Source organism: Canis lupus, chromosome 4 (genome assembly GCF_011100685.1).
Source record: "Canis lupus familiaris isolate Mischka breed German Shepherd chromosome 4, alternate assembly UU_Cfam_GSD_1.0, whole genome shotgun sequence".
In the NCBI taxonomy this organism is placed as follows: Eukaryota; Metazoa; Chordata; class Mammalia; order Carnivora; family Canidae; genus Canis; species Canis lupus.
Window position 1 is genome coordinate 39905492 of NC_049225.1, and position 15615 is coordinate 39921106.

Here is a 15615-nt window from a genome sequence, read left to right on the forward strand (position 1 = left end):
TTAATCAATAGTTCCCCCATTTCCTCCCCGTTGGGCCCTGGAAACCATCATTCCACTTTCTATCTCTGTGAATTTGACATGTAAGTAGAATCACACAGTATTTGTCCTTTTGTCCTTTTTCACTCAGCATTATGTCCTCTGGATCTACCCATGCTGTAGCAGGTGTCAGAATGTCCTTTCTTGCTAAGGATGAATAACATTCCACTGTATGTAAGTACTAAATTTTCCTTATGCATTCATGATGTTACAGTCATAATAAGCACAATAAAGACATACAGACATGTCATGATGGACACTTGCATTGCTTCCACCTTTTGGCTATTGTGAAAAATGTTGCTATGAACATAGGTTTCCAAATAGCTCTTGGGAGTCCATGCTTTCTATTCTTTTGGGTATATACCACTGGGATTTCTTTCAAGCAATGAAATTTCCCCTGAAAGGTGGAGGTGGGTAGAGGAAAACCCAGCATTCTCTGAGATTGAGCAAATGAGAGAACTGTCAAATGATTAGAAAATATGGCAATTATGAACTCACATACATTTAGCCTTCTAACAAGACACTCTGTACAGATAGTTTTGAACCTTGGGGAGCCCTCTCTCCAACACAACCAACTGCACTTTCCCAGTATAAAGGTCAGGGTTTGGAAGCCTAAGAGACCCAGGTTCAAATTTCAGGAGAAGCCCTTATTAGTGAAGACTATTGAGAAAATACACAAGGTGCTGGCATATTGTAAACACTCAAAACACTGTGTTTCCTCCTTTCTAAGATCCCAATACCTTTTTCTCAATTTCACATTTCTAAATTCAGGGTGTACATTATCAGACACCAGCTTCATCATTACCTGTGAATTGAACGAACTCAGGCAAACTGCCCTGAAGAGATCATAGAATTTTTCCAAGAAGAGGGTGGGGTAAAGAATCCCAACTTGAGAATGCCTAGCACTCAGAGCTGGCATATTCACCTGCCAAAGATCCCCATTTACCTCAGATGAAAGAAGGATTTCCAAAGAGTAAGTCCTTAACTCAGCACTATGTAGCAAAACTGTTAATAATATGGCTGAGGAACAGACCCAACAGTGAATCAAAAGGTTGAGGGTGAAGGTTCTGGAATTAGTAGTCCTGGGTGTGGCTTTCAGAAAGTCAGTTCACTTCAAGCCTCAGCTTCCTCACCTGTAAGATGGAAGCTGTACTACTCCTGCCCCCCAGGATGGCTGTGAGGAGATGAGACGGATAGTGCTGTGCTGTGCTGGGCAAAGAGCCCACACCCAGTCAGCTGCAGGACCAGCCCAGGTCCCCTCTCACCTCCATCCTCAGGCATGTCTTCAGGAAAGGGGATTCAATGGAAAGCTTGCACCTTGCTCTGCCTCTTCTCCAAACTATACAATCAGGACCCTCCACATTTTCCTTCATCTCCTTCTCAGCCTTGATCATAAAGTTTAGGAGAAATAAAATGAAGCTCATCCACCCACTTATCCATCTATCCATCCAGCCACGCACTCATCCAACATTTATTGAAGGCCTGCCCTCTGCTGAGCCTGACATAGGTGTTGGGAACCAAAGGATGAAAGGAACAGACCTCTTCCCCACAGGAAGTCACAGTGGCATTGAGGAGCAAGAGAAGTAATGGGCAGAATGGCAGACACTTACATAGGGCAATGTGGTAGCCATGGCTGCAGGTCCCCTGGCATAATCCATTCCATTCTCCTCACACCCCAGGAAATAGTACTGCTCTGATCCTGTTTTACAGGTATGGAAATAGCACAGGACAGTAATGTGCCCAAGGTCACAAAGCTGTTAAGTTTACCTCCAAACTGTTGGAACCTAACCCTTATGGGAGTCCTGGGGCAGAGGTCAGGGGTCAGACTCAAGGGCATGAAGGAGAGTGTCCAACAGCTCCCCCAAATCCGTAGGCCACCAACTGCTAGAGAGCTTCCACACCCTGAAGGTTGACAAGCATAGATCATACTCTAGGGTGCAGTCCCTCACAGTTACCAGGTGCTGTTCTCACATGTCAGTTCCCTTAACCTTCAAGAGAGCCCTGTAGAGGCACCTGGGTGGCTCGGTGGCTGAGTGTCTGCCTTTGGCTCAGTTCGTGATCCCAGGGTCCTGGGATTGACTCCCACATCAGGCTCCCTGCAGGGAGTCTGCTTCTCCCTCTGCCTGTGTCTCTGCCTCTTTCTCTCTCTCTCTCTCTCTCTGTCTCTCATGAATAAATATATAAAATCTTTAAAAAGAGAGAGAGAGAGCCCTGTGAAAGGGATCAAAGATGTCCTCACTTAGCAAAGGAGCAACCTGAGGCTTGGTGGGAAATGCTGTAGCCAACTCAAAGCCAACGACATCCAGCACACCCACCTGTCAAAGTTTCACTCAGATGAAAGAATTATTTCCAAAAGGAACATATTTCTCTCAATCCTACATGCTTGCCATGAGCAAGGGAGCCAGACTTGCATCCAATCTCTTTGTCGCCCACCAATGACCAGCCCCACATAGCAGGGTCCCTTCCTTTATTCTCTGCCCTGGTGTCCACGCCACAACGTAGCCACACTGACCACCCTATCTAAAACAGCATCCCATGGCTCACCACTGGTCTTCCCTGCTCCTTTCTCTTCAAGACACTCATGGTTATCTGGTATCATAATAGATTTATTTGTTTAGTATCTGTTTCTCCACAACTAGACCATAAGCTCCATGAGGACAGGAAACTTGTCCATTTCGTTTTTCTTTTTTCTTTTTTTTTTTTTAAGATTTTATTTATTTATTCATGAGAGACAGACAAAGAGAAAGGCAGAGGCAGAGACACAGGCAGAGGGAGAAGCAGGCTCCATGCAGGGAGCCCGACATGGGACTCGATCCCATGTCTCCAGAATTATTTAGTTTTTCACCATACCCAGACAACTGGGTTCTGGTGCATTATAAGGGGTCAGTTTGGTTTAAGTCAATGAATGAATGAACAAATGAATGGAAATGGGTTAGTGGTTTAGGTCAATGAATGAATTAACAAATGAATGGAAGTAGGTTAGGGAATTACTTCATCTAAGAAGCCAGAAACAAAGATCAGGTCTATTTTTAACTCTTTGAGGAACCTCCACACAGATTTCCAGAGTGGCTGCACCAGTTCACATTCCCACCAACAGTGCAAGAGGGTTCCCTTTTCTCCTCATCCTCTCCAACATTTGTGGTTTCCTGCCTTGTTAATGTTCCCCATTCTCACTGGTGTGAGGTGGTATCTCATTGTGGTTTTGATTTGTATTTCCCTGATGGCAAGTGATGCAGAGCATTTTCTCATGTGCATGTTGGCCATGTCTATGTCTTCCTCTGTGAGATTTCTCTCCATGTCTTTTGCCCATTTCATGATTGGATTGTTTGTTTCTTTGCTGTTGAGTTTAATAAGTTCTTTACAGATCTTGGAAATTAGCCCTTTATCTGATACATCATTTGCAAATATCTTCTCCCATTCTGTAGGTTGTCTTTTAGTTTTGTTGACTGTTTCTTTTGCTGTGCAAAAGCTTCTTATCTTGATGAAGTCCCAATAGTTCATTTTTGCTTTTGTTTCTTTTGCCTTCGTGGATGTATCTTGCAAGAAGTTACTGTGGCCGAGTTCAAAAAGGGTGTTGCCTGTGTTCTCCTCTAGGATTTTGATGGAATCTTGTCTCACATTTAGATCTTTCATCCATTTTGAGTTTATCTTTGTGTATGGTGAAAGAGAGTGGTCTAGTTTCATTCTTCTGCATGTGGATGTCCAATTTTCCCAGCACCATTTATTGAAAAGACTTTCTTCCAGTGGATAGTCTTTCCTCCTTTATCGAATATTAGTTGACCATAAAGTTGAGGGTCCATTTCTGGATTCTCTATTCTGTTCCATTGATCTATGTGTCTGTTTTTGTGCCAGTAATAGATCTGCCCTACGACCCAGCAATTGCACTGTTGGGGATTTACCCCAAAGATACAGATGCAATGAAACGCCAGGACACCTGCACCCCGATGTTTCTAGCAGCAATGTCCACAATAGCCAAACTGTGGAAGGAGCCTCGGTGTCCATCGACAGATGAATGGATAAAGAAGATGTGCTCTATGTATACAATGGAATATTACTCAGCCATTAGAAATGACAAATACCCACCATTTGCTTCAACATGGATGGAACTGGAGGGTATTATGCTGAGTGAAATAAGTCAATTGGAGAAGGACAAACATTATATGTTCTCATTCATTTGGAGAATATAAATAATAGTGAAAGGGAATAGAAGGGAAGGGAAAAGAAATGAGTAGGAAATATCAGAAAGGGAGACAGAACATAAAGACTCCTAACTCTGGGAAACGAACTAGAGGTGATGGAAGGGGAGGAGGGCGGGGGGTGGGGGTGACTAGGTGACGGGCACTGAGGGGGGCACTTGACGGGATGAGCACTGGGTGTTATTCTGTATGTTGGCAAATTGAACACCAATAAAAACTAAATTTATTTAAAAAAAAAACAAAGACCAGAAACTCACCTGGGACACCTCCCCCACACCCCTCCCCAGGTATAATGTCCCCCAGGCTTGGCTTCTGGCTAATAGGAACATTTGACCTCTTACCCTCTCCTTCCCAGCCCTCTTCTCTAACAAGGACACTGTCCTGGGTGTCATGCCCATAAGGAGCCCCTCAGTTCAGAGACCTGCTTGGATAGTAGCCCACAGCCTCATTCCAGATCATTCTTACTCACCTCTTGCCTCACAGTTATACTGCCCCCCTTCCACTCCAAAATTGTACCTAGACCAGTCCATTTCCTCAGATACCTTGTAATGCTGCAAACTCGCTCATGCTAAGGTACTGAGGAATAAGAACAGATCACTGATGGGACTTTTAAAGGGCTCCTTCTACTGACAATAGAGTAACACCTTAGAATGTTTAACTGCAGGAGTTTCAGATCTCCTGGAAACTGAATATGTCTCACCAGACACAGAGTATTACCTGTGGATGCTGTTCATTCGTGTCTTCATTTGGCACTTGAGCACTTACTGAGTGCCTTCTGCCTGCCAGGAAGTGTCCTTTGTGCTGAGGATATGAGAGTGAGCAAGACAGCCAAGGTCCCTGCTCTCAGAAAGCCCACTGTCTAGTTAAAGAGATAGAGCAATCAGCAAAGTCATTGCTAAGGAACTTTAACTCTCAGTCTTAGTACTACCAGAGAAAGTATAAACCCATGAGGGGACCAGAGGCAGTTACCCAAAATGGCAGGTGAAGAAAGCCTGCTGGAGAAACTATAGTCGCCACTGGCTGCTGGCAGTTGGCCAGGCCAGGAGTTCACGGGGGAACCAAGGGGATGTGGGCATTCCAGTACCTGCAATGGTGCAAAGGTCTGAAATGGTACAAGCAAGGCTGGCCCTCGGCCCCTTATAAGTGGCTGATGCTCAGCACAGCCAAGGCATGTGTGCCATGCAGTGGGAAAAAGCAACAGGGCAGGTGTCCTTGGAACTGAGTAGATGCCAGCCATTCTTTCCTCCCTTTGGAATGTTAGAAATCAAGTCTGTGTTCCTGGGGTTCTCTGTTGTCTATGAAATTGTCCAGGTTCACCATCATAACAACACAAGATGCAAATCAGCTGTCTCTGCACACAGTCTGTGGTGCCTCCTTGACCCTGGCATGTCCAAGGAGCTGTTTCAATATTCTGCTGTCCCTTCCTCTGCCTGTCAAGAGAAAGCAAGACCTCAGTATTAACCACAACAATTACAGGTCACCTGAAAGTTTTCTTCAACCTGTTAACTAAGGTAAGTGCCTTTCTGAAGATACCCAACACTTCACTTTTAATTCATATTGAACCCAACTTTCCTTCCTGGGCACTACCCCCAACATGTTCAGTTGCCCGGTGGAAAGCATTATAGCACTTTCCTTTTCTGGCTTTCTGTGATACAACAAGCTTCCAGCAACCATCAGAAAAGAAGGCAAGTAACTATCCATGGTGGAGACAAGCCTATGAAATTAGTTCAAGCATACAGCAAGGCACTGTACACACTACAGAGAGACACATGCTGTTCCATGGACAAGGGCCCATTTGTGATTCATCAAACATAATGAGACATTGTTGAAAGTGTTGGGAACATGAGAATTTCCTCACTGCCCAATTTGGGTAATGTTGGAACTACATTTGCCTCCAGAAATGAAGTCAGACAGACTCAACCTAACCTCCAATTGCCTGGCTCAAAGACCATGGGACCACCATGTTTTTATGCTGACTTTTGTTAATGGGAGTCACTTCCCAAGTTGTGTTTAACGGTGGCCTTTTCATCTGCATGTGCAAGAGAGATGAGTGCTTTGACAAAGGACATGCCCAGAACTCTGACTGGAAGCCCCTACATCACATGAGAGGCTTTTTTAAAGACCCTCACACCAGGTGTGCCTATCAAACAGATTGGTGGGAAGAGGAAAAAGCTGCCCATGATGTGGTGTGAGGAAGGGATATGGCAGGCATATGTAACAACTATCTGTCTAGAATAATACATAAGAGCTTTCATTTCTTGAGTATGTACAGGAGGCTAGACAATGTTCAGTGCTTTACATGCATGATTTCATTTCCTTTCCACATCTATAAAATAACAGGCAGGTGGGCAGCCCTGGTGGTTCAGCAGTTTAGTGCCACCTTCAGCCCAGGACCTGATCCTGAAGACCCGGGATCCAGACCCATGTCGCGCTCCCTGCGTGGAGCCTGCTTCTCCCTCTGTCTCTGCCTCTCTCTCTCTTTCTCTCTCTCTCTCTCATAAATAAATAAATAAATAAATAAATAAACAAACAAACAAACAAACAGGCAGGTCATGTAAACCTCATCTTACAGAAGGAAGCTAGTGTCTGAGAGGAGACAGAGCATGCCTGTATCAGAGAGCTAGTAATGTGCACACCCAATTTGAACTTACATCGGAGGGACCCCAGAGGTAGTGCTCTCTCTCAGCTGACATACTATGCCACGTGACAGGACTGTGGGGCAAGAAATGGGGTGGCTGAGTGTTATTTATTGCGAGGAGAGTGGTATTGCCTTAGCCCTGGATAAGAGCAGCACAAGAACCCAGATGGACAGTCCTAAACCCTGAGCTCCTCTCTCCCATGATCTTTTTTTCCTGTCTGTACCACAGCTCTTGTCACATAACTCAGCACTGAGATGGCTTGTCGGAATACTGTCTCCCCCACCAAACCCTGAGTCTACCAGAACAGGCCCTCCATTGTATTCTTTGCATCTGCCACAACACCTGGAGCTGTGCTTGCACTCCAAACATTTTCGTGGGACCACATGAATCAGACGGATAGATGGCTGCCAAGATGCATAAATAACTCAGACGATTTGGTTCAAGTCCAGGCTCAGCCACTGGCTAGCTGTGTGACCTTGAGCAAATAACTTCATACCACTGGTCCTCTGTTTCCTCACTTGCACCATTAAGAGATTCACTCAACAACTGTATCTGCCAAAGGTGAGACAGATTCCACAGGTGGAATGCAAATGAACACCTTAATTTTATTTCATTCAAATTGATACAGATTTCTTTTTTTGCCTATAAAAATGTAACTAGCTCATCAAGCCCTTGAAGTTTTCCTTTAAAATGAGATTAAATTTTCTTAAAAGTTCATTTTAAGAATCTATTTGAGAGAGGGAGATGGGTGAAATAGGTGAAGGAGATTAAAAGCACACTTATGATGAGCACTGAGTAATGGACAGAATTGTTGAATCACTCTTTGCAACACTTGAAACTAATATAACACTGCATGTTAACTATACTGGAATTAAAATTTAAAACAAAAAAAAAGGAATTCACTCTTTCCAAAACTGAAAAAAAAATCTATTTGATACTGTCTATTAGTACTTAAATATTACAAATAACTGGTAAAGTGACACATGGGTGAGTGAGGTTCAGATATCAGGTTAGCTCATTTTTTAACACTGATGCCTCCGTTGGGAGGGCCACGGAGGAGCTACAAAACACAAAGGTTCATAAGAAGAAAGGAAGTAAAGATAAAGGAGACATTCGAAATGACCTTTGGCCTCCACATTCGGCACTCAGCACCTACCAGATGCCTACTACCTGCATGGCATTGGGCTACATGCCCAGGAGACATTCATTAGGTGTGAACACAGCCACAAAATGATGATGGATGGGGCAGGGGAGTCTGGCAGGAAAACCAGAAGTTGGCTTTTTCTCTTTATTTTTTTAAGATTTTATTTATTTATTCCTGAGAGACACACAGAGGGAGAGAGAGGCAGAGACACAGGCAGAGAGAGAAGCAGGCTCCCTGCGGGGAACCCGATATGGGACTCATTTCCAGGATGGCCAGCTCCTCAGGACGGCCAGGGGTGGTGCGGTAATCACTGAGAAGGGCTGAGGGCAGAGATGCAGCAACACAGCTCCATCAGCTTCCATTTCCCAGAAATGGGCTCAGCAAAGGGCAGTGGGATGGATGAGGGCAAATCCCACCCCCATCACAAGACAAACAGCTCTCCTGATCCCTGGTTTATCCACAGACAGAAGCCAGATGCAACCCTGTTGTGCACAAAGGAACCAAACATAGGTTTCCAATATTTGCCAGGAAAACTACTCAAAAGAATACAGCTTCCCATGAAAGGCAAACCAAAAGCAAATTAAGATGGAGAAATGGCATCCCAACATTTCCTTTATGCCTACTGTATAATTTTTCTCTAGATGAACATCCACTAAGATTTTCCCACTTTCTTTCAGATGTGGAGACTAGAAAGTGTTTTCACTGCTACTTGGGGACATTGCATGAAAACATATAAAATAAAGCAGCAGTGGGTAAGATTTGCCAGTGGAACAAGAATAATAAATACCATTTGTTAAGTCTTACATATGTGGCTAGGCACTGTCTATTGATGATCTCACCAAGTCCTGCTTGGGGCTTCCTCAGGTAGGTGTTAACAGCTTTCATTTTACAAATGAAGAAACTGAGGCTTGGGTGAGGGTAGGACATGTGATTCACCAAAAATCCCATAACTAATAAGTAGCAGAGCTAGGATTCAAGCCTAGGTCTGTCTGATTCCCCACCCGAACTTCTTCCTGACCTCATCACACCCCCCATCCCAAATGATACACGACCTGCCATCTACCTTAACCCAGCTTCTGGAGGTTTCTCTCAGTCTGTATCCTTGGATGCCAAGCCATTCCCCTCTCTCAGCTCTTGTCCTCAGCCTGGCGTGTGCTCCTTTCTCACACCTCCTCCAGGTGAATTTGTCTCAGTCATTCTAGAACCAGGCTCTTTCTCTTCTTTCTCTAAGAAGTCTTCCCAGCCTTCATCCACATGACCATCCGTTTCTGATCTCATAAGACCTGAATGGTAATGATGTTCAATTTGTCCCTTGAATATTGGAAGAGACAATGGGTTTCAATGCTGTTCCTACCCAAGTTCTAGAGCACAGCCACCATCTCTCTGTGTATCAAGACCCCCTGGCCTCTATATCCAGGGGCTACAGCTACGATGGACCTTGAAAAAATGGGGGTGTCCACACAGGGCTGTTTGGACAGGACTTGGCAAAGTCTCCAGGCTCAGAAGAGTGTTGTTCTGATGAATGATCCACAGGTGTTCAGAAGGCCAGAGGCTGGAGTGACTAGATAAAGAACTTTCAGGACTCCCCTGTGGGCATCAGATCAGCTCCCAGGCTGCCCCTGACTGTCTCTCACTGACCTTCCCCTCTCTGCCTGGACCTCAGGCAGGTCCCCCTGTCTTGTGTTCAGCCCACACCCACTCTTTCCCAGGACTCCCTCCAACCTGGGGATATCCCTGTGGTTCAGGATGGGGAGAGGCCCATGAGACTGTTCCTTGATCCTCATTCTAATTGTAAGGTTACAGAAGGAATAAATCCACTTGAGCTCGAATCACACCACATTCTAGCTGTGTAACTTGGTCAAGTTTATTAACCTCTCTGTGCTGAAGTCCCTTCCTCCATAACACAGCTGTTGTGTGAGCTGTTGTGTTCCTCCACACACAGCTCCGAGAACAGGGTTTGGCACCTGGTAAGCACTCCATAAATGTTTGCTTCTGGAGGGCAGGATATTACTTCTTGTGCTTTTCATTCCCACAGTTAAAACCAGCTTCTCTTTATGTGTGGCAGCCTGTGTCTGCCCCAAGGAGATACAATCACACAGGGAGAAGTAGGAAGAAAGTAAACCAGAGAGGTGGCATCTGAAAGTTACAATCTCCTGACAGCTGGCATCCAGCTGGACATCCAAGCAGCATGCCAGGCTGTGCAGAGCCTGGAGCAGGAAGAGGGAGAAGTCCAGTGGCTTGACCCAGGTCTCCCCGACTCTCACAGCCATGGAAGCCAGTCAAGGAAGTTCAGTGAGATCTCCATGTCACACGGGCCCCAGATGACATGTCATGACCGCCTTGAATATCATTTCCTCGTGTGTAAGATCATGGTTCTGACGAGAGCCCCCTCCAGGAGTGGCTGTGCAAGTGAGCTGGCTGAGCGCACGTGAAGGGCTCTGAAGAGTGCCCACACACAGCACCTCCTAGGGCTAGAGCCCATCATGATCTCGCGAATTCTCATTTCCTTCTTGGTGCATTTCTGCCTTTTCCACTTCCTGTGATAGATAGGTGCTGATTCTACAACTAGGGAAATATGGAGAAGTGGCATGTTTTAAAGAAAAAATGATAAAGATAGACCATCAGTGCTAAGGACACGAAGAAGGACTCCCGGTTGGGGATAATCAGGGCTCACCTCATGGAGGCGGCAGTATCTGAGATAAGCTTTCAAGCATGGGTAGAACCTTGCTACATGGCAAGAGGATTCCTTGGTTCACCATCGTGAGTCAAGGAACAGAGGAATCGCTACTGATGAAAAAGACGTGAGGAGAGAAAACCAAGCAAAGCCAGCAGGAGAGGCAGGAAGGAGGTCTTCTAGGAGGGTCCTCTATGTTTTCCAGAATGCCCATTTTCTGGCCAAAAAGACGCCAGGGATAGAAAGCAAATACAGCCTTTCAGAGAGACCTCTCTTTGTTACTGATGTAGGCTTAGAATTGGTGCCGGAAAACACAAACCAATCACTTACAAGAGAAGAAATGAAAATGGCCATTACAGTCATGGGGGAAATGGCGATCAAGTAAGACAGGCCAATATACGCAAGGGTATTGGGGGGGCGGTGTGGAGGAGACAGAAACGGAAGCCCATCAAAGTTTATTCTCACACCCAGAGAAGCAACAGAATTAAATTCACCCCTCCCCAAGACCATGTAGAGAGCCCTAGACTCCTCAGTCTCAGCCCCAGGGTTCTTGAGTAAATGAGGGTCAATAACCCTCTGGGTAATGTGCCACCTTCCTGGGCCCTGGAAACCCACTGCTCCCTGCCCTGCCAACGGAGACTTTATGGGGCAGAGAACAAAGCATGTGTCTTGCCTTTACAAAAGCCTCATAACCTGCAGAAATGAAAAGCCTAGTCAGCTGTGAAAGGCAAGGAACTTAGAACAAACACATTCCTACTTCTAATCATTTTTCAAGTGCCCCTCAAATTTTGTATAAGCAAATCAGCAGACAAGGACAATTCAGCATTGGAAATCCTACTTCCGCCACCCTGAAGCAGTGTAATGCCAAGTGAGGTGCCTCCCTCCCTGGAGCAGGAGCTTCTTCATCCATCCAGTGGAGGAATGACACAAACCCTGTAAGCTGGTTGGGAGCTTTAGAAAGAGTGAATGCATGATCAAAGTCAGCCCGTGATAAGGACTAGCAATCTGTGCTATCAAAAAGCCAGAGAGAAAGACAAGTGTGCACAAAAATGCACACAGAGTAGCTCCTCTTGGCTGGAGGGCAAAAGTTGGAACTGAGGTATGCTGCTGAAGTCCTTAATTCCTCTAGATCTCTGCTAGCAAGTGCCCTTGGCCAGCGATGGGCTTTCGGGTTACAAACAGTCTCATTTTCCTACATTGTATAACAGGAACGGGAGGTTCAATGTGGAGCTGGGCACGCAGAGCATTTGGGCTGATGGGCCACACACTGGGTCTAGCCCCTTGGGCAACCCTTAAGCAGTTTGTGTGGCCTCTCTCTGGCACTGGGCAAGAAGAGAAAATCTCAGACAAACATCTGCAGCTTTGGACTAAGAAAAGGGTGCAACATGCCTGCTTATGCTTCAGGGCAGCCAGCAAGAGATTCAGGGGACTTGGAGCTCAAAAAATTAATTCTATATGAAGCAGAGATAATTTAAGAAAATGATGTCTATTGTTTCAGGTATTTGAGAACCTGTCTGATTCTTCCTGCCCTGTGCCCATCTTGCAGGTCACAAAATAAGCACAAGAGCCTGACAATTAAGGAACAGCCATTCTACCTGGGAACTAAAAAGCTGCTTTTGTGAATTCAAATAAGAATCCCCACTGTCTACCCTGAGTCCTTCTTCACTCAGTACCGACACAGAACATACTGCTTGCTACAGGGCCCTCCTTTCACCCATCCTCCTGCATAAAGCCACATGCTGGGCAAGGCAGTCAGGATCCAAGTTCTCCCTCATTTCACCATGTAAAAGGCTGCCAAAGTAGCACCAATACATTCTGTGGCCTCTGCTTAAGTCTGTCTTCATTTAGCAGAATCCACTGATACTGTTAATTTGCTTTGCAACCCAGTAGAGGAGAGTAAATAAGCCACTTATATAAAACAAAGTTAAGGTGGCATTAGGTGAGAATGACAAAGGCCACTGCTACTTGTCATGTCCTGAGAGAGTAATCCAAAGTGGGGAATGCTAAAGATACTGGCATCTCAGGACACACAAGTTTAGGATAAATAAAAGAAATCAAGGCTTCTCATAGCAAGCGGGTAGTACACACTGGAAACAGTCAATGCTTTTTAAATGTTCAAATAAATTCATAGATGAGAGGCCCAGAAGGGATTGTGAAAGGAACCTAGAACAGGCAATGTGTTTATAAATCAGCACAATGACTAAAATGGATGGGCCTTCCTTTTCCCCATGAAAACAACATTGCTGTAGCAACGCTACAAAGTGTTCCTAACTCTGGACTTCACAATAACTAAATCATAAATATGACTCAGTATGTCAGGACAGCAAAGATACCACAACCAATAAACCTTTACAATAGTTTGCCATGATAAGAATTTACATGGCATGCCTAATAGAATGAACATTGCATGATTAGTCACATTAATTGTACAAAAAATCCCATTTTACTTTAAAGCATACAACAAACTAAGATATACAATGCGACTGCACCACCAACTTTACAGCCAACATATTAGCTATAATACACTTCACATGAGCACCACTTTGAGTCACGTTCTTAATATGTGGGGGTCTGGGGAAAATAATTTTTAAAATTCTGGTCTCTTTTGGAGATGATGCAGGAAAAACTACATGGGTGCCCTCAGTTCTCCTTGAGAAGTTGTCCTGCAGCAGGGAGAGGCATTCAGCATCCACCCCCTGCCTCAGAGTCCTGCTCCCACTCCAGGAGTCCCCACCTTGATGGTGGTGAACATACCAGCAGCCATGTCTCTCCTCCCTCTTAGAAATCTCTTGAAGATTCCCCAGCCTGAGTTTGGATGCTTCAAATGCTACAGCACTCACTAGAAGGCAGCTCCTTGTGTGGAGACAGATACCTAGCTCCCCAGACTAGGGAATTAGTTAGAACTCCCAGAGTTCTAATCTGCTTTCCTGGGAACAAAGACATCAGGCTGATTTATCTTCCTTTTGTAGCCCAGGATAGGTCAGTTAAAATGCTGTAGCATCAAGAAGTAAACGCTGCTCATTGAGGATAAAACAATAAGGAGATTTATGGACTTGCCTGAGAGGCAGCCCTGAGTTGGTAGGAGCTTGTGCAGGGGAGGGGGATTGATCTAGTGGCTCTGCCATCTCCCAGGACTGGATACCCTTGTGGTTACAGGGTGGCTGCCAACAGCCAGCAAAGCTACCTGCTTTCTTGCCTGCTGTTGAGGGTGGGGGTAGACAGAGAGATGGCCCTTTCCTGAACCTCCCTCATCAAAGCACAGACTTACTTTCCTAGAAGCCCCTACCAAACCCCAGCTTGCATCTCATTGGCCTGAAATGTCCTGAAATGTGACTGTCTGAGCCAGTCACAGAGGCAAGGTGGATGGGACTTCCCTGGTTGGCTTAGCTATAGACCAAATCAGGGTCCATCCAAGCTGTGGGCCAATCTACCGAACCCCCTCTCCCTCCCACCACTACTGGTGCTACACAATGGGAGAAGGGTGTGGTGAATGTCAGAGAAACAACAACCATGTCCATTATGGTTCTTCTCCATTTTTGGTTAAAAACTCCAGTCCCTCCTCCTATTTGGACATCTTGTGATCTGACTGCCCTCTCTAACACTCAGCCCCTGGGGAGCCACTCTGCTTGTGTCAGTACTCTGGGCATCTAGAAACACTGGCTAAACCTGAATTGTGACATTTACAATCATGCCATGCTGGGGGATGAATCACTATGAGCTTCAGTGGGGTCTGGGTTTGGATTCCTGCTCTACCACTTACTAGATATACAACCCTGAGCAGGTTATTTCCCCATGTTTATCCTTGGTTTTCTCAAATTATAAAATGGGAATCATAATAGTACCTACTCTATTGGGTTATCTTCAAGAGATAAAGCATGTATAGTCTAAACCCACTCTGTGCTGGACATAAGTTCCTCATAGATCTTGGTATTGTTATTAATAATAATAAATTACTTCTCTCCCATCTGGTACCAGTATCAACCTCCAAATGCACACAAAAGTAGAGGCCTTCTGCTCCTCCTCTGCTCACACCAGATCCGGAAATGTGATCCTTGCCATCTGTGGATGCCCAGCTGTGCAGAAGGCCCCACATTCTCTGCAGGAGAATCTCACTCTCTGCCCTCCAAGAGCCCTCTCCTCCCTCTCTCCACCTGCTCTGCCTCTGCTCCCTGCCCCCCAGACTCCCGATATGTAACAGAACTAAGTAGAACTGCTCCATCACAATAGAAATACCCATTTACAGTGACTGTGCCTTTTTTCTGCAATTGCAGCTGCTACTCTGTGCCTCCATTATTCAAATGTAACAGACCAACTTCAGCAACACTAAAGTTAATTATAAGGAAAAAATACTCAGAGTTCTGGAAAGATAATTTCAATAGTAACCATTCAGTTTGTAAAACATTCAGCCTTCTCTAGGAGCTAAAAAAAAAAAAGAAAAATAACTACCACACTATTTCTTTGCAAGTGTTTCTATGGTATATGAGCTCCTTACAATGATTATGGATTTTGATATTTTTAAGCAGTTTAAAGAAATTGGCCAAGGCAGGAATCAGAAGAGAAATCAACTGCCCAGTGATTGTTTCCTCCTTGGGATGAAAAAGTAGGTCATGTCTCAAGTCTTAAAACTTCCTTCCCTTCCAGGCTGAGAACTCCTGTTGTTTGACAACTTTCTTGAGCCCCACCCCCAATCTATCCAGCACCCTCTTGCTTTGACCTGTCCCCTAGGCTCCGTGCAATTGCCCTGAAACAATCTCATTCTGCCTACCCCTCCAGACAGGCATCTTAGCCAGACTGGCCTCCTGGCTGTTGATTTGGGTCTCCCAGCTCACCTTTGGCCTCATGCTCTGCAGCTCTCTGGTCAGACCCTTCACAGCCCTATATTCAGCTGACCCTTCCTGATCACCTACCTATCCAGCAGGGGGCTCT

At 45.3% G+C, this 15615-nt stretch overlaps 1 long non-coding RNA gene across 7 annotated transcripts in view; it reads right to left on the reverse strand.

The window, feature by feature from the left end:
• Positions 1 to 15615, reverse strand: part of LOC106558720 — a 113322-nt gene that overhangs the window by 21161 nt on the left and 76546 nt on the right. For all 7 annotated transcript variants that reach the window (XR_005358164.1, XR_005358167.1, XR_005358166.1 and 4 more), the window contains 2 exons: positions 5317 to 5662; positions 4950 to 5091 (listed from right to left, as the gene is read on the reverse strand). This is a non-coding gene — a long non-coding RNA (uncharacterized LOC106558720). The remainder of the gene's footprint in view (positions 1 to 4949; positions 5092 to 5316; positions 5663 to 15615) is intronic.